The sequence below is a fragment of the Dermacentor andersoni genome, chromosome 11 (assembly GCF_023375885.2).
Source record: "Dermacentor andersoni chromosome 11, qqDerAnde1_hic_scaffold, whole genome shotgun sequence".
In the NCBI taxonomy this organism is placed as follows: Eukaryota; Metazoa; Arthropoda; class Arachnida; order Ixodida; family Ixodidae; genus Dermacentor; species Dermacentor andersoni.
This window is the reverse complement of record NC_092824.1, coordinates 50,183,054-50,202,835: the sequence shown is the minus strand read 5'-3', so window position 1 is coordinate 50,202,835 and position 19,782 is coordinate 50,183,054. Positions and strand designations below refer to the sequence as shown.

The window sequence follows — 19,782 nt, the reverse complement described above, 5'->3', positions numbered from 1 at the left end:
TATGTCACAATTTCAGCATGCTGCAAGACGCTTATGGAGCTCCAAACACCTAAATTTCAATTACAATAGTGCGAAGAATCGGCAACAATCACTCAACCATTATTTTTATCATGTCGTGCCTAAAACATTTCACACAACTTCTGGGTGGTAGACTCCAAAGGTGCAATTCGGACACGTAATTTCATAATGTTGCAGCGTGTGGGTTTTCTAAATTTCAGAAAACTTCCAACACTTCCAGAAAACTTCCAGCACCGAGTCTACATCAATCATGTCATTAGAACTACTGACACTTTGAATTCCCTGGTTAATTTCGGCTTTCGTTTTTAGTTACGCCAGATAATTCCTGTGAAGAATTGTATTCCTACAAAATTCATTTGACGAGTGAAAGGCCAGCTACAATAAATATAGCTTGAACTTAGCACTTTGTCAAAAAGAGATAGTAGACGTGAGCAAAGTATTTGCGACAAAGCCGTAATGTTACCAAGCGGATAAATTTCTATGGAGTAACGTTAACATTGCAACGCAGCAGTTTTAACAGGCATACCTAGCGGTCTGGCAGGCAGTTGCAAGACAAAGCGGATGTGAAGTCAGTCTCGCAATTTCACACGGTGCGGTGGTAGTTCTCTAAATGTTTCTTTTTTTTTGCCCTTGAAATATATGAACAAAATTTAGAAGCACCTCAGGAACATTGATTACTTGACTTACTGATTGATTCATTGACTGAAATGCTTGCAATAGACACTCGCCCGCAAAATAAAAGGAATCCCCGAAACAGGCTTCTCCTCTAGGTACCTGCCAGTGTGGAGAAGTGAGCTGCCAGGAACGCTATCGTTTACTGCTTAATCAGTGCAACTTCTGCCCACGAAATATGAGAAAAAGCTTTGGAGGCGTCTTCGACACACTGGATGAGCGACTGACTGATTGATCGATCCAATAACCTAAATCCTGCGAACATACAAATAGTCGCCTGCAAGCCAAAAGGAATCCTCGGAGCAGGCTTCTCCTCTTGGTGACGTCCAGTGGGGAGAAGTCAGCTTTAAGAATTAACCTTTAACTGACTACCAATGCTATTTTTTAATGTTTAAAACGTGCGAAAAAAAAAAGAAGGATTGGAGAGTTCTCGGAAACGTCGACTGATCTGCAGACTGATCGATTTATAGAGTGAAATTTTCCAACATACAAACATTCGATTGCAGACCAACAGTGATCCCCGAAACAGCCTTCTCCTATCTACGATTCCCAGTATGGAAAAATAAGCATTAAGGGGCACTTTACACTGTTTACTTAATATTATATTCGCCTTTAAAATGTGCTAAAAGGTATAGGAAGCGTCTTGGACACATTAATTGACTGGTTGACTGAAATGCATCTAAATACAGTCACCTCCACACCAGAGGGCATACTCTACGCAAACTTACTTTCTCTACTCCGTATAAACAAGGCAAGCGCAGGGTACGCCACGAAAAATGACACCGTCGTCTTACGGCAGTGGCGGCGGCAGCGTAATGACCCCCACCACCCGCAATCACATACGCAAAGTGGAATGTCATGCATATTCAAGGAAGGTAACCTCTAAATGTCCATCACCTCGCGTGGCAATGTGAAGCACTCGAGACACTCCGGGATATGTACCGGCCTAAGGAGGTGACATCGTTTGCCACGGGCCATCGTCAAGGAGACACTCAACAGGGAACTTCGCCTGCGGAGTTTACCACAGTGAGCCCATGCATACGTAGCTCGATCCCTTCCCCTTGCCCACTTCCCCAAACAGGCCTAGAGCCATCACTTAAATAAATTATTTTATCGCTCTCTCTTTCCTCGGTGCTCTTTTAGTGTGGAGAAGTCAGCTCTAAAAAAACACAACTCTCTAGCGCATAAACTTTATTCAGTAACGTTCTCGTCTATAAACGTAAGGTTGGCATGTGCAGATACAAAACTATTAAGGCACTACCTATTTTACAAAGCAAAGTGGGTCATTTTCAACACTCGGAAGAATGCCGCAGCACAGCGCCGTGGCATTCCTTACTTCTATAAAGTATCGGTTCTTATGCGGTGTCCCAAGTAGCTTTAAAGAACGAGTTTCCTACTAAAATCACTAGGGGAAAATCTGGCGCTGCGATCGTTCAGCAATACCGGGGGGGGGGGGGGGGGGGGAGCATGACGGACAGCACGCGGATCTGACTATATTCTTCTTCGCGCTTGTGGCTTCACGCGTTTGCTCTCTCTATCTCTCTCTTTCTATATATATATATATATATATTTTTTTTTTAAGCTTCATTTTGTGTTTCTAAATTTCCAAGCAATCACACTTTTCTAAACGCATAAACTTTTGCGAATTGTTGCCTTCGTTATAACGCAATATTACATTGAACATGCGTCAGTTCGAAAAGAAAATACCGCAAAGCCGTTCACAGCCGGAAGTGCGAAGTTCAGGCAAATCCATGTAATAACCATCATTTCCATGGTGGATGAACCACCAAGGCGGCAGCTCCCACAGACGCTAGCGCTCAAGTTAACTGGTTAAGAACGAAGAAGTACAAGAACGCTCTCGAATAGAGGGCTGAATCCGAGTTTGCGAAATGCATCGCAAGTAGCTTAAACTGGCTGCCATTTCGTTACAAAAACACCCAGAAATAGAAGGCTTGGGGTGGGAGGCGGGAAGGGGGTGCAAGATGATGCCTGCGGCGCTTCCCAGTGCGAACGGCGCGCGTCACACCCGCCGCGGCTGCACCTCGCAGGCGTTAGAGAGCGCGCAGTCCGCCTCTGCGCTTCGGGCGTTTACACATTTATGGAAAGCCTCGCATTATACTTACACGGTCGAGCCTCGCTCGCTCGGAATAACGCTCGAGTCAGCGCATTATACTTACACGGTCGAGCCTCGCTCGCTCGGAATAACGCTCGAGTCAGACCGCGCGGCGGCGGTGACCAGACGATTCTCGCGAATGCTTAATGCGACCGACCAACGAGGGTGAGGGTGTCGAGAGAGAGAGAGAGAGAGCACGCTGCTCGACGCCTCTTTCGCGTTCGCGGGCACCGATTCTCTCCTCGGGTAGATATTCGCGATTTCGGTCGAGAAAACGCGAGGGGGGGGGGGGGGAGGGCACCTCCTCAAGGTTGGCTTTTTGGCGATTCCCGAATTCAAAAACCCGACGGGACGCGCGGGTTATAGCGCGCTTTATAAGCGTCGCCGCTGGGAGCGCTCCGCGCGGGGGTAATGTACCAGAGCCTATATGATGCTAACCGCCCGAGCTTCAGTCAGGCTACTGAAGTTTACTGACGGTTTGCAGATAGACGCAGCGAAAAGAAAGAAAACTGAGTCTGGTTTCTAGCTAAGACCAGCGAAATGAACTCTTTCCCAGCTCAGTCATTTGGTGTTTCGACAAGCCGACAACTGTACTCCGCTGCGTTCCTGCTACTGGCAAAAACGGAGCGATACACGCGATGAGAAAGGGAGGGGGGGTAATGTATCAAATGCGAATATCCTAAATTCGAATACGACAGTAACATTTGCGCTTCAGCAGAAAGTCTACTGGATGTTGCAAAAAATGAATTAATTAATCACGGGCCTATCTCAATACCGCCGCTCGTTTCGCACATTTTGTAATGTGACGTCACGGTGAGGGCTGGCCTTTGTTAAGCCCGAGAGACGCGGCGAAGGCCCCTCGGCACAGTCCACGCTGATGAGGAAAACAAAGAAATACTCGACTAAAGTGACCACGACAGCTTTTGCGAAAATTACAAAAACAAGTCAATAGAAAATTTTATGGTGACCTTAGCAAGGGCGAATTGGTCGAGTATAGCTTTGCGACTCCGGTCGCGCCGCTTAAAAGAACGGTCAGCGACAATTTGCGACCGTTGCTTAATGACCAACTTTGCTGCGCATGTCTGTGCAACTCGTCGGTGCGAATGCTGCCTTAGACGTGATCTGGTCTGTTATTTACCCTTGAACGCCCCAGTGGTCATTACTGGGCATTACATACCCGCGGGGGGGTGCCGCACAGCAAAAACTCGCGCGCATGGCAATACTCTCATATAGCCCGTATTTACATTTCACTCAGTGCAAACGAGGAAACCAGACTGAAGAGCGGTTTTAGCTGTGCCACATTTCCCTATCGGCTGTGTACCAAGGGCACACAAGAAGAAATTACATTTTTTTGAGACCGGATGGAGTACGAATCGAATACTGCCAGAAGCGAATCGAATACTGAAATGCACAAATAAAGTATTGAGCACAACTATACAGCTCGTTCGCATATACCCACGCCTCTTGGGAAAGCGCGAATGATCGCAGTTTAGAAGGAAAAGTCGGGCTACTTGAGCCGCGTCACGGGCTCCCTCAACTCATCTCTTTTTCTTTTTTTTTTTATGTCTACTATGACCGCAGGGGTGCAATCTGTCGCACCTTCGTTCCAATTTAATGCGTGATTGTGCACTTAACGTTTTGGAGTATTAGAAAACTATTCGCATTTGCGAATGGTCACTATTCGATTCGACGACCAAATTAAACGGGACGACATTCGATTCGTCATTCGGAAGTTTTGGATGTTCGCACACGTCCACTGTATACGGTGAGCGCAAGCACTGTATACTTAGGCAGGCGTAATCATCGTTGGAGGGAAATGCTTATCGCACGGTAATACGACAACGTGACTCTCTAAACAAGTATACATTAAGAAAGAGGCTACCCAGACAGGGGAACATATTCAACGGAACGCCCGAAACAGTGAAACTTAGCGCGTTGTACTTCACGTTTACCTAGCGGCACCTTTCAACATTAAGAAAGATTCCGTTAATTCATTCGAACATCCTGGGCAACGCGCAGCAGCTGGAAATCGTCACATACATACACTCACCTTCGTGTTGCAGCCTACCCGCCTGGAATCGCAAGACCTTCAAGATCACTACGGTATCTTTCTTCTTCACACCGATGCGAGAGAGATGTGGAAGCCGCGGGGCTTTATTTGCCGACGGATATTCGGAAGGATGCGCTCCGATGACACGTGCGTCGGCGCGACACTGGAGCGTGGATGAATGACGTCAACCTCTACTACAATTAACCGCTTCGTTATGCATAGAGAAACAGTGTGTATACGACGCCTACGTGCGGGCCGGATCACGCCGTCGATATCAGGCACGGCGTTCGCAGAAGGCGCACATATGCGAGAACTTAGAGGATCAGGTCCCAACAGGCGAGTGAGCGAAGCCGCAGCAGCAGCGGGATGGATGTTATGAGCCCCTCTTTTGGAACAGGGCGGTGGGCTGCGCCACCAAGCTCTTGCTATTATACTGCCTTATGTCCTACCCAGGTTAAACAGTAACAAAGAAGAAAAAAAAAAAACGCTACGAACTCCTACAATCAAATTTTCTGATCCCCTACTGCGAACTGTGCTTCTGTACGTCTCCGATTTCTGTCGTTTCCCTACTTTTCTTCCACCAATCCTCCAATCGCCTCTTACTAATCCCTAGTGCGGATTAGCAAGAGCGGACGGCTCCCTCACCACGCCCCCTCGTGCCGTGTCAAGCTTTGAAGAGCACTCGACACGACTGATACTCCCCCCGCCGACGAACGGAACATGCCTTAGCTCTTCGCGGGGCCTCCGCGGGGGGCTGAAGGACGGCGGCCGCCCGAAGCTCTGCGATCAACAAACCAGACTACGCCAGCCCTCCGGCGTTTCGAGACCAACTTTAGTATTGAAATCGAGTGTGCGTTTCTCAAGCTTCACGCTCGCGAAGTGCCGTCATTAGGCGTGCGAGAAGCGTACGTGGTAGACTTTCGACAACTTCTTACTTCAGTACAACTTCAGTACTTCCTCAATGAAAGGTCCTGGGGCTCTCGCCAAGGAATGCGCTCGCATCTCGGATGCACTAACCGCCCAACGCATCGGATGTTGCGAAGACGACGGTGAAAAAAAAACAGTGCGCGCTGCTAAACAAACCCTGCTCTCGTTGAAGTCTTCTGTGCCCCTGCTTCGGCTCTCGAGGCCCATTTGAAGCAGCCTTTCTGAGGGCAGATGATGCGAATGAGCGTGGAAGCAAACAATGCCGAAAGCAAGGACTACTGGTCTTACGGAGGTGTCTGCGGGATCGACCGAGAGCAGAGAAGGCACGAGCAATTGTGCGACGACACCTTGTACCATTGGTTCAGTGTGAACCCCGAGGCCATGCGCTCAGCTCAGGCTACACCGCAGTCTTGTTCGTGTTGTACACTTAAAGGGTTCGCTCGTGGCAACATCTTTTTCTTCGTTCTGTTAGGTGAAGCTGGTCGACCTCGAAAGTTTGGACAAAATACTGGCAATCCTTCAGAGCACCCTACGTAATTTGGTGGAATAGTTTTTTTCTCTGCAACATGTTTCCGTTTCGCTTGTCGTGCGAAAGCAAAACACTGCGACGCTTCGGTACTCGCTCAACTATCTCGTATGCTCCTGCATCGGGCTGCGCATATATATGATCAGCAGTGCTGCTGCTGATGACATATGCAAATGTTATACGAAAGTATCTGCAAAGTGGCTCTTACAACCTCCTATGTGCGCCTCTGTTCTGCGTAAAAAAAGAAAAAAACGAACTTCCTACTAAAACCTGAATGTATAATGTAGGCTCATAGATATATCTAAAGCATACCGATAATGTTAATAGAATAGTGCATTACATTTTACAGATTACTTGATTTAATTTTACTTTCTTCGATTTAGCCATTCGGTACGTGTCACTGGGTGTCTGCCCGTTCGTGGCTAAGCATCCAGAATGGGTATGTTGTCCCACTGTGACACAAAAGGTACAAAATCCCCAACTCTTCCTTTGATACGTGTCGTACTTTTCTGTTCACGTACCTGCCATCACCAGTCTTCGCTCAACAAACACGATACATCGCCTTCGTCACGTAACATCGCTGCGTATATGTACGTCTCACACATGGTCATCCGCCTGAATTGGAGTTTCCGTTTCGGCATAGCTTGTCAACAATGGAGTGTAAAAACATAAAATATGTGCGTGACAATAAAGTTGTGACCCTTTGTTGACAATAGACAAACATTCCACGAGAGTACACGTTTCACAGGATGAAAGTGAACAAATTTGTAGTCATCGCCATTAGTTGTGAAGCATTGATTTAACCGCTTTGCTTAAGCTTCGTTTCACACAGATGTGCGTTGGATCTGAATCGTTCTTTTTAATTATTTTTACGAACGAAAGGCTTCTGAAAACGTGTTGGTGCTGGGCGATTTACCGTGTCGTATCTTTCGAACAACTTTGGTACAAGATCTTATTTTCCCAAGATCTTATTTTCCCATTCGAAATCCCAGCATATATCCCACAGTTGTCCTCGGGCACGCCCTGCTTCGATCTCGACGAGCGTAAATTATGGCCACTCAAGAAGCTGGGCGTCACCTCGAGTAGAAAGAACCGACTGGAAGGAAACAAGCCGCAATTTCGGAGGCTCAACGGCCACAGTGGCTCATCGTCACACGGCTGCCAAGGTTGAACGAACGCTAGACATCTCTGACGTGTCGGAAAGCGAAGCAACCGAATGTCGAGCTCAACACCGAAACCGCCACGAGAAGCGAGAAATATAACCACAGCTCGGAGCAGGGCACGCGACCGCAGTGCGAAACTCGAATCCGCGAGTTTTGATCGAGAAAAAACAAAAGCAAACAAAGCGCAAAGAAATGAACCGCACACCTGTGCAGAGTCGCGGCCCCTAGGGGCCGGCTCCTGACAGGGCGGCTTCACCGCACAATAATTTCCCGGCGGGTGGGGAAGGGACTAGGCTTCGCCGCACGGCGCGCAGGGAGACGCGGCGGCACGATTGCGGGAGCCGCGAGGTCACGGGGTCAGGTGGGTTAGGTGCGTCCAGCGGGTGCCGGCCGAAAAAAAAAAGGAAGGGAGAATTGCTTTCCTCTCCCATCAACCTGCCCGGAGGCCATGAGGAGGTCTCGAGACGTCGGGGAAGAGAGAGAGAGAGACAGCCTCGGACGTAAACGCAAAAAAATCGCGTCGCACACACACACACACACACACGCACATGGAGGAGAGGGGGAACGAGGCGGGGAAAACCTCCATGGTCGCTAGCGGCGGCGGCGAGTGACTTGCCTTCAACTATCGATCGACGCCCGAACGTGTTGTGTTACCCCGATTCCAGCAGCAGCAGCGGCGGCGGCAGCACCACTTGGCGACGACGGACCGATGCGTCGCCGGCGAGGCCTTTTTCTTGGGCAGCCCCGGCGCTGGGACGGCGGGCGACACGGCAACGTTCACGCTTCGCAGACGAAGAAGACGCCGTACACGAGAGAGAGGAGCTTGACGATCGGCCGAGCGGCACACAAACTTCCCCTTTCTTTCTCTTCCCGTTTGATGCACACTGCGTCCGCTGTAGGCTGCGGGCCCGAAACCCGAACGCGCTGGTTTGCCGCTACTAACACACCGCAGCCGCTTCGCCGGCGCCGAAGAAAATCGGTGCGGGGAGGTAATCAGCAGGCGGCTCGGCGGAGCGCCGCTTAGATACACCACGACCAACCACCAACAACCGCGTCGACCGAAGCCGGACCGACGCACGCGCTGCTGACAGGCGAGAGGAAGCTCGCACCACCGACGCCAGGCGGCGTTAGGACAGCGCTCCGTATGCTGGCGCCTTCTGGCGGTCGCTCGCGGAACTACACGCGAGCCGCGGTCGGGCCGGAACCGAAACCGCGTGTCAAAGGGGGTTATGGACAACGACGAAAGGTGGGCTCAAACTAGGCCTCGCGATGCTGCACGAAACATCCGCTCCATTGCTTCGTCACACGATGCCGCTTTAGCGTGAAACAATAGGTGTACGGGCCGGCAAAATCGTTCGTTCTGATGACAAATGACTTCCCCTCCTCATTTTCGATGCGTGCTCGGGGCTACCGGCAGTCTGGACCAATTTGTTCGAGCAGCCCTTGATCTCCTGTCACTTTCGTACGGTTTTCCGAGCTCGAATGCGCAGATCTTCACGGGCGAAGGCTTGACTTTGTGCCCTCGTCAATTAAGTAGAGAAAAGAAGAACGATCTCTTTTGTCTTCCCGCTGTTTGCTTGCCAACGAATACGTGTTCGGCCGATTACGCACAGCTCTTATGCAGCAACTCTGAAGTCAGTAAAGAAGGCAGAAATTGGGTTAACGCGGAGATGCCACGTGCAGTAACAACAACTATTCGGTTTTCCTTATTCAGTCAGTCAGTCAAGAACTTTATTGAGGTCCTGAGGGGGTTTAAGCCGTTGGAGATCGCACGCGGGGAGTTCCTTGGGCCGAAACCGTAGGCGGCGCCCAAGCCGGGACGGGAACGTGGTGACGCTCCGCCAGTTCTTGGGCCCTCTGGACGGCCTTGGAGTTTGAGGGACGGGCTTTTGAGGGCTTCTTCCCATTCGGGCTCACTGGAGAGAGGGCCCTCTGGTAACGCGGTACACTGCCAAAGCATGTGCGAGAGTGAGCAATAGAGTTTGGGCAGTCGGGGCAATTTGCCGGGATTTCTGAATTGTAGTGGCTTAGTAGGCCTCGTGACGGATACGAGTCCGTTTGCAGCATTCGAAACGCGGCAGCCTGCGCGCGTTCGAGTTTGGCGTGCGGGAGCGGGTATTTCATTCTGCCTTTTCGATAGTGTGAGGTGATTACCGATACCACAGGTTAATCGTGCTCGTATCCTCGGCCTACACGTCCAAGCGGATGGCAGGTCAAACTACGCTGTTTCCCTTCTATCCAGACAGATTGAGCAAATTCTGGCCATGATCCGGAGGGTCTCCAACAGGCGCTCGGGCTTTCGAGAAGAGGACCTGCTGCGCTTGGTGGAGGCATGCGTGATCAGCCGCCTTACATACCATCTCCCATTTCAGCGGTTGACCCAAGCGCAACAACTTCGCATAGACGCAATGATTCGTAAAGCGACGAAGCTGGCCCATGGCGTCCCGAATTATACTTCCACACGCCGTCTCCTTAACTTAGGGACACATAACACACTAGGCGAGCTGCTAGAGGCACATTGGGTCAGCCATCGCCAGCGCCTCCTACTCACTCCTACTGGCCGCCATCTTCTCACACGGCTGAGATACTCTGTCCCACCCCTTGTGTCTGAAGCCCGTCCAACGATCTTGCCGTCAGCGATACGCCAAGCACTAAGTATTCATCCATTGCCACGTAATATGCACCCCGAGCATGACAAAGGGCGGCGCAAAGCCCGTGTACGATACACTGGCCGCATGCTTGCAAACATCCCGGAAACACATACTTTATAAACGGACACATCACGCACTCAAGAGGGCTATACCTCGGTAGTTTTGGATGGCACCGAATCCCTGAGAGACTCTGCTGCAATGCGCGGAAGAAATGCCGCTTACGGAGAAATTCTCGGTGTTGCTCTTGCAATTCGATACGCCATCCGTGTTCCTGAGGAAGTGTATATATTGACGGACTCGCAACAGGCATGCCGGGCGTTCCTATCAGGACATGGCATCCCGAGAGCGGCGCACCAAATTCTCAAACAGATCCCGCAAAATACACCAACCACAACTCGCCGCATCCACTTACTCTGGACCCCTGGTCATACCTCGCTGCCGGGTAACGAACGCGCACATGCGGTTGCCCGAGAAATTTCGCTCCGGGCGACTCGGCGTGGTGAGGCGACTAGTTCAGAGTGGGGGATCCCTTGCTCCGTTACAAAGACATACTCCGTCATTATACACGCATTCGTCGCACCCACGCCGCACCACCGCCGTCCTTCTCGCGGGAGGAAGCAGTGGCATTACGCCAGTTACAAACCGCAACTTTTCCAAATCTTGTCTCTCTCAATAAATTCTACCCACACTGTTATGCAGATCGTTGCCCTGGCTGTGGCACCACGCCCACAATCTTCCACGTCACGATTGAGTGCACTGCAAACCTCTTTCCTCCCTTGCCAACTCTCCTTTACCCCGTACGCAACAAAGAGCTGTGAGACGATGCCCTCCGCGACGGACCTCCCGAGGTCCTCCGAGCTGTGATACAACGGGCTCGAAACATCGCCGGAATCATCTTAGGGACCCTGGACTGAGGGTTCCTCCCACACTGCTCTCGCCATTCAAATATTATTAATAAAGATGTTTTACTCTCTCTCTCTCTCTCTCTCTCTTGGTAAGTGAGTAGCGGGTCATTAAACTGAATGTCCAGCCCCTCGGAGGCCGTGGGACCGTCGCGGCGGGCAAGTTCTCGCGCACGGTCGTGGGCCGTTTCATTGAGGTTGGGTTTTTGCGGGTGAATGTTTTTTCCCCATATGAGCGGGGAACCAGGAGAGGCATCGCTTGCACTCTTTTGAGCTCGCTAGTAGTATATGCGCTACCTCTTTCGATACGTTGCCGCTTTCGTAAGCCCGAATTGCAGCACGCGAATCCGTGAGGACATGGGTAAATGTGGGGTCTGCCATGGCGATGGCTACGGCTATCTGTACTGCTTTAGCGCTAGTGGTCGATTTAACCGATGCGGATGATCGTGACGTTCCGTTGCCGTCCACAACTGCTATCGCGAAAGTTGATGTATTGCCGTACTGGGCCGCGTCCACAAATGCGGTGGCTTCACGATCCGCGTCGGTGCGGTCGAGAATCGCGCTGGCGCGGGCCCGGCGCCTACCCACGTTGTATAATGGGTGGACGTTTCTGGGAAACGGTGAGACTCTGTAGTTGTCCCTAATTTCACTCGGTACGGTAACAGCGTGCTCGAGATAGGGAGATGGGGAAACATTAGCTTCGCTTAGAATTAGTCTACCGGCTTTGGACGAGGATAGGCGGAGTATTTGCGCCATAGTCTGAGCCTCGATCACTTCGTAGATGTTGTTGTGCATGCCGCACTTTATTATTTTTTTCTCTTTCGTTCATCGCGAACTTTTCCAAACGCCATAATATCGTTAAATGAATGCATGCAGGCTTTCTTTTCGCAAGAAACTGCAACCGCATTTCGGACGCAAAAATATAAGAAAGAAACCGATGGCTAGAGACCGACGCAAATAAATACAAAAAGAAAAGAAAGAGAATATCCTCGAGATACTTGAGATCCTTCTTTTAATACTGTTTCAACAAAATCTATTAAAATACAAAAGATTTTAAAGTTAATAAGGTTATCAAAGTTTTAAGAAAATAGCCAAGTTTCAATTTACTATCAAACGACTTGTCAGGTCGCCTGAAAGCGTCTGAAACGACGTTACATGAATTCGCAACGCTAATTTTTGCTAGGAGGTTGCCCAAAAGCGCAGGAATATGGACGCGCCGCTTTATTCGGATCGTTTGCTTATGGTGCAAATTACGGCCAGGCGACCCTCAACTCCTTCTGTTCGCAACTGCTGTAACACCATTCAATCGCCACTAATCACCGCTTGATCCTCATCACGTGCCACGTAGCACGCTGACGTCATCCTCTTCGAAACTAGAAGCCAGATCAGCGTTCTCAGAACCGTCTCGAGCTTGTTCATTCTCATCAGCTAAAAGCGGCGTACACGTATGAGCAAGCATAGCTTCGTCGGTGACGTAACGTAACATAGCAAATGAGCACGCGTAAAGCACCATGCACGGTGCCTGTAGTAGTTCGTGACGCAACAAACACGCTAGCTCCTTCCTAGTATCCAAAAAATAGAGCAGTGGACAGAGATCTACGCAGGGTGTAGGAGGGGGGGGGGGGGGGGGTGCACGCATGGCGCAACCGGCGCTGCATGCAATCGTTATAAGTAACAGCTCGACGCGTTACGAAACACCGGCGAGAGGGCGCTCGAGCACACCATGGGAGAGAGAACAGAATGAGAAAAGAAAAAGGAAATCCCCCCAAAAATGGGTCTACACATACCGATTGCGCCCCATCCGTCTGACGCGCGGACAGACAAACAGGCGGGGCATACGAAGAACAACGCGATGCTACCCGAACGACAAGCCAGATGCGTGCGCGACCAAATCACGTGACCAGGAAGGGCCTCCCGCGATTGGCGATCTCTGGTCATGACGCCAAAAGCACGCACGCGCGCGCAGCTAAAGGCGGCGAGCCGCCCGAGGACGAGCCGGAAAAGAGCACCGCGACAAAGCACGCCCGAAAAAAAAAAAAAAAAAAAAGCCTTTTCTGCCTCTCGTTCAATTTCGTCTCTAGGCAAGCTCGGAAGTGCGCGGATCGGAAACAGGCACAAAAAGAGAGAGAGAGAGAGAAAAAAAAAAGAAAGAGACGACCGGCACAGAGAAAACAAACCCCTCGCCGCGAGCTTCCCTGGGGCGCTAATTAAATCACGCGCCGATGTCGAGCGCGCGCCGCAATGCCGTGCGTGCGTGCGTGCCTCTCTAGACGGAGGAAGACAATGTTTACCGAAAAGATATCGCGGCCAAGGGCTCCGTAAACGCGGCCGGCGACCGCGCAATATTGTCTCCTCCCCGGCTTATGCTCGGCCACGGCCCCCTCTCCTCCCTCCCCTCCCCCTATGCGTTCCATCAAAGGGGAAGTCTCCGTCGCGCTCCAAAATCGAGGCACACAAACGCTCCTAATGTGCCCCGGCAGATTTATTTGCACGCGGTCGAACGACGTGCGGCGGCGATGTTCCGGCCCCCCGATATATATATATAGCTCTTGTTAACGCTTCGTCCAGTCCCCCTGCGCGGTGCTGATAAACTAATATCGGGTGAGAGTGCCTTTCCGGCTAGCTCGTCACAACCAAACGCAGCGTGTCTCATCTCATCGGATATTACTTTCATCAATTTTCTTTTTTAGATGGGGATGGCCATAAGCCACCCTTTATCGAAGACTCTCCCTGGTCGGTCGGTCCTAGTAAACGATTCCTGGTAGTCGCGTTTAAAAAAAAAAAAAAAAACTTGCGAAGATATTGCGGAAACATTGCGAAACGTGTTTATGTCGCGAAACATTACAAAAAGTTGCGCTCGCGGCCGAGCCACGTGTGTGTTGGGAGAAATGAAACTTTTGTGTCGCGTTCGGCATTTCCCTTTCCCTGGGTCTCGCTTCGTCGTCGAATTCGCGGAGCTTCCGGTTCGCGAGCACTGTTTGCGAGTGGCTGGCAGTCTTCGCTAATTGAATGTCCGGAGTCAAGACTGGTGAGCGTTCTTTTTTTTTTTTTTTTTTTTTTTGCTCTTACGAACCATTTTCGCATTAAAGCTGCCCCGTGAGTACGGGCGCAGATCCGTAGGCGTTCGGCGAGACGAGAGCTCGAGTCGGAGCACAAGTCACGGCCGGTTATTCCTTTTTGTTTTACAGATGGCAACGTGTACGCCACGTTCATAAAACAAAAACAAAAAAATGGTGTGGTGGATATCAGAATGTCTTCTATTTCGCCGGGATATTATCAGCGCCGGGAGGTATCACAAGTAGCTCTGCAATACCCTTATTAATTCTCTCGTTAACTAAATTCACTAGTCAATTTAGTAAGACACCTAAAAGCGCACGTCGCTGTCGCGGAACTAAAGTCGGTCAGTGCTCGCGTTAGTCGGTATCCTGAGCCTGCCACTAGGTTCGAAATATTCAACGCCCAAATTCGCCACGAAGTACATTAGTGTTTCACGTCGTTTCGACTCCCCCCCAAAGCACGGTCTTGAGAGAAAATAAATACGGAACGACCAGCGCTGCGTTTTCCTACAAGTTCGCGGACGCGTATCTCAGTGCTAGCTGTGGTCCCAGGATTCCTGCTAAATGGACGTCGATTGATAATAGATGAGCGCCAATTACGCAAATACAACACGTGCCCTAATATAGAATGTTTTATTGATGATTAAGAAACTTTAGTTGAGCTCCCCAATGATTATCGAACATTAAGGCTAAACCCCATTAGCGCGATCTTGTGCGCGACAGCGACGAGCGATGGGTTCGCGCGACGGATCGGGCCGTCGCTTGAACAGATCGCTCGGTCTTGTCGCGCGATCACTCAGTTTTGCAAATCTAGAATTCGTCGCTCGTCGCCCGGAAGTGCTATGAGCGACTAGCCAATAGCGCAAAGCCGGAACTGGACGTACATAACTCCAGCACTTCCGATTGTCGCACGGAACGAGCAAACAATTGAATTTTTATACGTGCAAGGATAAGAACCTACTGCAAGACTTTCAGAAACATTTTATGCTGCTTTTTACAGTAAAATACATCAACTTAAGTTAATAAAGCACGCGTCACGCTAGTTTCGGCGCCTATATTGCTGCCCTCATACCGGCAACACTGGGGAGACGTCGCTCGAAGTCATCGCTCGCATGGGGTGCAACTTGTAGGCGACGAGCGAACGCGACAGCCATCTCCATCGCGTCGCTTGTCGCTGTCGCGTGCAAGATCGCTTGCATGGGGTTTATACTTTAAGCGGCAGCGCGAAGATTTTACTTGAAGCTAGCTTCTCCTCACTTACAGTTCTTCTGGGGAGAAGCGCACGTTAGAGCTTCCTTTTTTTTTTCCACAGGCGACAGCCAGCATAATGGTGTGCGCGTGCGCAGCAAATAACGTTAGTATTACAACGATCAGAGCCAGTATAAACAAATGCACCTTAGGGGGGGGAATCGAGCCCGCGCCCTCTTGATCCCGAGATCCACGCCGACCGATCCCACCATCCAGACATCCGGATCACATGGACATACTTTGGGCACATGGGCATACGTCCATGTGCTCAAAGACAGAGCGCCGTATTACACAAGAACTCTTCTCCGATACTATGTATTTCTCATCAGCCACCGCAGCGAGCGGACGACAATGGTGATAACGAAGGCCTAGCTCCGTATCAGCCGATGGCGAAAGGTAAAAAGAAGAGAAAATGAAAATAATCCTTGCAAGACACTGACTTTAGCTGGGCTAGCAATTAGAAAAGTTTATTTTTACGTAAAGAGGTTTCGTTGTCGGCCGCCATTCGGGTGCATGACAATCATGACACCGACAGGTATATATGGTAACAACACAATCGCCACTGCGATGACAAATCGCGGACGGCATTTACGTAAGATCATTTTAGCGACCACGGGCCCTGGTGTGTCCCGACGCATCCGTGTGTTATAAGCTGCGCCTGCTTACCGCTGATTATGATGATTATGATGATGATTATGACGATGCGCCTGTCTCTCAGCGCCTGCTGCATGGCAGCAGCGCTGAGAGACAGTTCACTCCGAAACGCCCACGCTTATCTTAATCATCAAAAATTCCAGCAGAAAATCAAGAGTGGCATCGCTGAAGCACATGCTGGCACCGACTCGTAACCGAGTCTTTATACTGCGCAAAGCGCGGATACCCGAGGGAAATGCTCTTATGCAAAAACGCAAAACACCCGAAGAGCACCAGGCTCTGTAAACCGGTCACCAGCTTACCGACAAGCAATCCAGTAACGCGCTCTCAATATCGTCGCGTGTGTGAACGACATCCTGGCCAAATTTATAAAGGTGGATCACAACCAACCAGACCGATCGACTTTCAGTTCTCTCTCTCTTTTTTTTTTTTTTTTTTTTTTTGCACCCCGCATATCTCCTCTCAAATAGTATATGCGCTCCGGCAATGAACCACCCCAAAATTTCAGACAAATTCACCGCGCCGAAAGAGTCTGCGCTGCTGGCTGCGACGTTCCCACGCACCCTGTCACCGACAGCGTCGCCAGCTCCCACGCTCACGATCAATGAACCTTGGAGCGCGCATCCCGACGTCACGGCGCCAGGGTTGGCGTTATCTGGCAGCCGCCGAAGAGTGCTCGAGCCGCCCTTTGTTTGAATTCGCGCGGATTCCCCCCCCCCCCCCCCCCCCCGTGTGCTGTTAGAAGATCGAGAGCACACTGTATGGGGTCAACGCAGGCATGAGCGTGTTACCAATGATTCACTTAGACTTCTCGTCTCAATACGTTCATTTCCAGCCGTGTTCGATGCTTCCCGGCTGACCGATAGAAGATCGTTTATGCTAGCCGATCACCCTCCTTTCCTCGATCCTCTGTTTTCGGCTCTTTCTCACAGCCGTTCGATAGAACGGGATATTAAGTGCCCCGCTGAGGAGCTCCCTTAGTATAGGCCCTAACTATAGGTAGCGTTCGGCTCACTTGCTTTGGCTAAGCTTTGACAACCTCTGGGTTAGCTTCGACGCGTTTCCCGTTTGCCCTTATACCGCGTGTCCCAGGTTACCCAAGCTGCTCAAAGAAAAAAAAAAATGAAAGAAGAAAGAAAATTGGAAGAACATGGCGCAAGATATGATTTTAAGACCTACGGTTGTCCGTCGTCAGACCGAAACATTCTGTCGACTGAATATCATAGGTCTTAAAATCATACTTTGCACCGTGTCTTTTTTTCTATCTATTTTTTTTTTCTCTGAACAGCTTGGCTAACGTTAGCTGGGACACCTAGTATACTTCCATCAATCTTGATACTAGCGTTCGCATTATTTTACACGCACTCGCTCCAGCGGCTATGTCTTTTATCACATTAGAGACATCGAAATTGCACGTCGATATAGATATCCACACTGCTTTTATCGAATCAATGTCCTGCGAGTGGAAGTAGCTTATCATCATCAGCGTCCTCCATTCGCCACGCGCACCGGTCGACACGTCGCCTGGCGTGTCACAAGGACATACCCGATGTGGTGGTACAGCAAGCGCCTACGAAACCAAAGCACCCGCAAGAAGTGGGCTTCTCCTCACCGACACCCTTCATGCAGAGAAGCCAGCTTTGACGATCTTTTTTTTTTTTTTTTCCCGAGCTCGACGTAAGCACGTAGGGTCATTAGGCGCAGCGTGAGTTCAAATTGCCAGGTACAATAATTTCAGCTTCAGCCAGGCGACGAGAAACTTGGCGAGGGGAAGCGCTTGAGGACACGGCGTGACATCTGCAGCTTTGAGTTGAAAGAGGGCGCTATTGTGCGTAGTAAGCGATCGGGCTTTCACCTGTCACGCCTCCGCAGTTCCAGCTAAATATTAACGCAATTTTCTTTATTGCTTTCCTTCTGAAGTTTTGCTCGTTAAACGAGGCACCGCTTCACGCCGCCGGCAATGTGTGTTTGTCGGCGCGCGCGTGTGTCAAGCGGTGAAAGCCGTCATCCCGTGATAGTGCTCCACGAGCAGTGCGATTCTTTGCATGCCGCTTCCAAACGGCGCTACCCTGCGGCTCTTCCGGGTACCGCCTCCCGAACCCAGCTCCAGCCCGTCAAAACTTTTCTCTGAGCGACCAGCCACTCGATTTCAGCGCCTGAAGAGCTACGCCGCGATAGTGGCGCTGAAATTTCGATTTCTCGGTCAATATGGAGCAAATGCAATACTCTGCCCTGCTTTGAACTACCTCCGACTAGAACAGCCTTACTGCCGCTGAAAACATGCGGCCAAGACTAATAATTTTCTTTTTGTTCCTGCTGTAAATACCACACATACGTGCCCCCACCATCGCACACATTTATCTTACGTACAATGCTATGCGTGTGACGTATTCCAAATCCTTTTGACTGCTTTATCTGCAACTGCTTGGCGAGACACGGCGTGCGCCGTGTTTCTTCTTAACAATGACAGACGGCGCTACCGTCCGTGTTGCCAGGGCACGATTTATTCGCGCCAAATTCATCTGCCAACCCGACGCGAATGGTGCAGCCCCAAGACGTACTAATCATCGTCAGGGATAATTCCTTTTCTAGTTTTGACATACGCCGGCACAGACAGCGTGAAGTCGCGATTTGTCGGCCAATGGGAAGTCACCGGTATTAAACCAAGTACACGCAAAATTCGTGCAGCACTTGAGCGAGAACGCGCAAGTGGTTTAAGCAGGAAGATTCGTTTATGACCCGGTACTTAATGAAGGAAAAATGAGACGTCCACCCAATCGCAGCAACTGCTACAAGAGAAACCCGCACGGGTTCCTCAAAAGAAAAGGCTCGCAGTTGAAGAAAAATTCATCCCGCTGAAGAAAAAATTCGTCCCGCACCAGGACGAATTTTTCTTCAACTGCGAGGCTTTTCTTTCGAGGAACCCGTGCGGGTTTCATTTGTACCAATTGCTACGATCGGGTGGATGTCACGTCTTCCCTTTATTAATTGCTCCTCTCCACCTTGCGGATTTCCGCAGAACTATTACGTCAAGCCCGGTCCCAGTAGTTACGCAACCGTTCCGTAGCAGACGAAAATAGATGTAAAACAAGGCACGTCTGCCACCGCGCGCCGCGATTGACGCGGCTCGGCCGCGGCTTATGACGTACGGTGCCCCCGAGTGAGAGCGTGACCGCAGCGACGCATGCTGCTGAAGGCGTGCAGACGCGGCAGTCGCGTGGGGGCGCCGACAGCCGGCAGACAGGAGGACGCGCAGCTAGCGGCAGCTGCTTCGGAACGTGACGACGCCGCAGTTCCGTACGAACGTAACAGAAGGAAACATAGAAGAGCTGCTTATTTGAAACATAAGGGACATGCGCTGTCGGTGTTTATTTCGAATACATTTGTTCGTGGGCTGCCGTCCCCAAGGTTCCGAGGAATAACTCTGTAATGAATGAAAGGCAAAGGTGTGAGCAACCTTGGTGGTAGAGATGTGATTGGGCACGCGTGGTTCGGAATTTGGTTCAAAATTCCTTTTCAAATTCCGCACACCGACGCGAGACGCCGACGCCGGATTTTCTGCGACATGGGCTCCTTATATATATATTTAGAATCCTCATTTCTTGCTTTAAGTGAAGTTTCGAGACCTCTAAACGTCCAGAAGAAATACTGGCATTCCTCAGCGCGCCCTGGTATCCGCTTTGGCAAAGCGGTATGTCCCCACCAACGAGCACTGAACATGAACCCTGAACTTCAATCGAGGCTACCGAAGATGACTAGAGCGGGATTTAGAGACACCCTGTGCCGTCGGCTACGACTTAAC

The 19,782-nt window shown here is 50.5% G+C and overlaps 1 protein-coding gene across 2 annotated transcripts in view; it reads right to left on the bottom strand.

Moving 5' to 3' along the window:
- Positions 1 to 19,782, bottom strand: part of Rab3 (RAS oncogene family member Rab3) — a 98,930-nt gene that overhangs the window by 31,110 nt on the left and 48,038 nt on the right. Inside the window, exon 1 of one of the 2 annotated variants that reach the window (XM_055064757.1) lies at positions 8,086 to 8,544. The exons of the other annotated variant lie outside the window; for it this stretch is intronic. The gene's annotated coding sequence lies outside the window, so the exon portion shown is untranslated. Of the gene's footprint in view, positions 1 to 8,085; positions 8,545 to 19,782 lie in introns of those variants that run through there. 2 annotated transcript variants of the gene reach the window in all.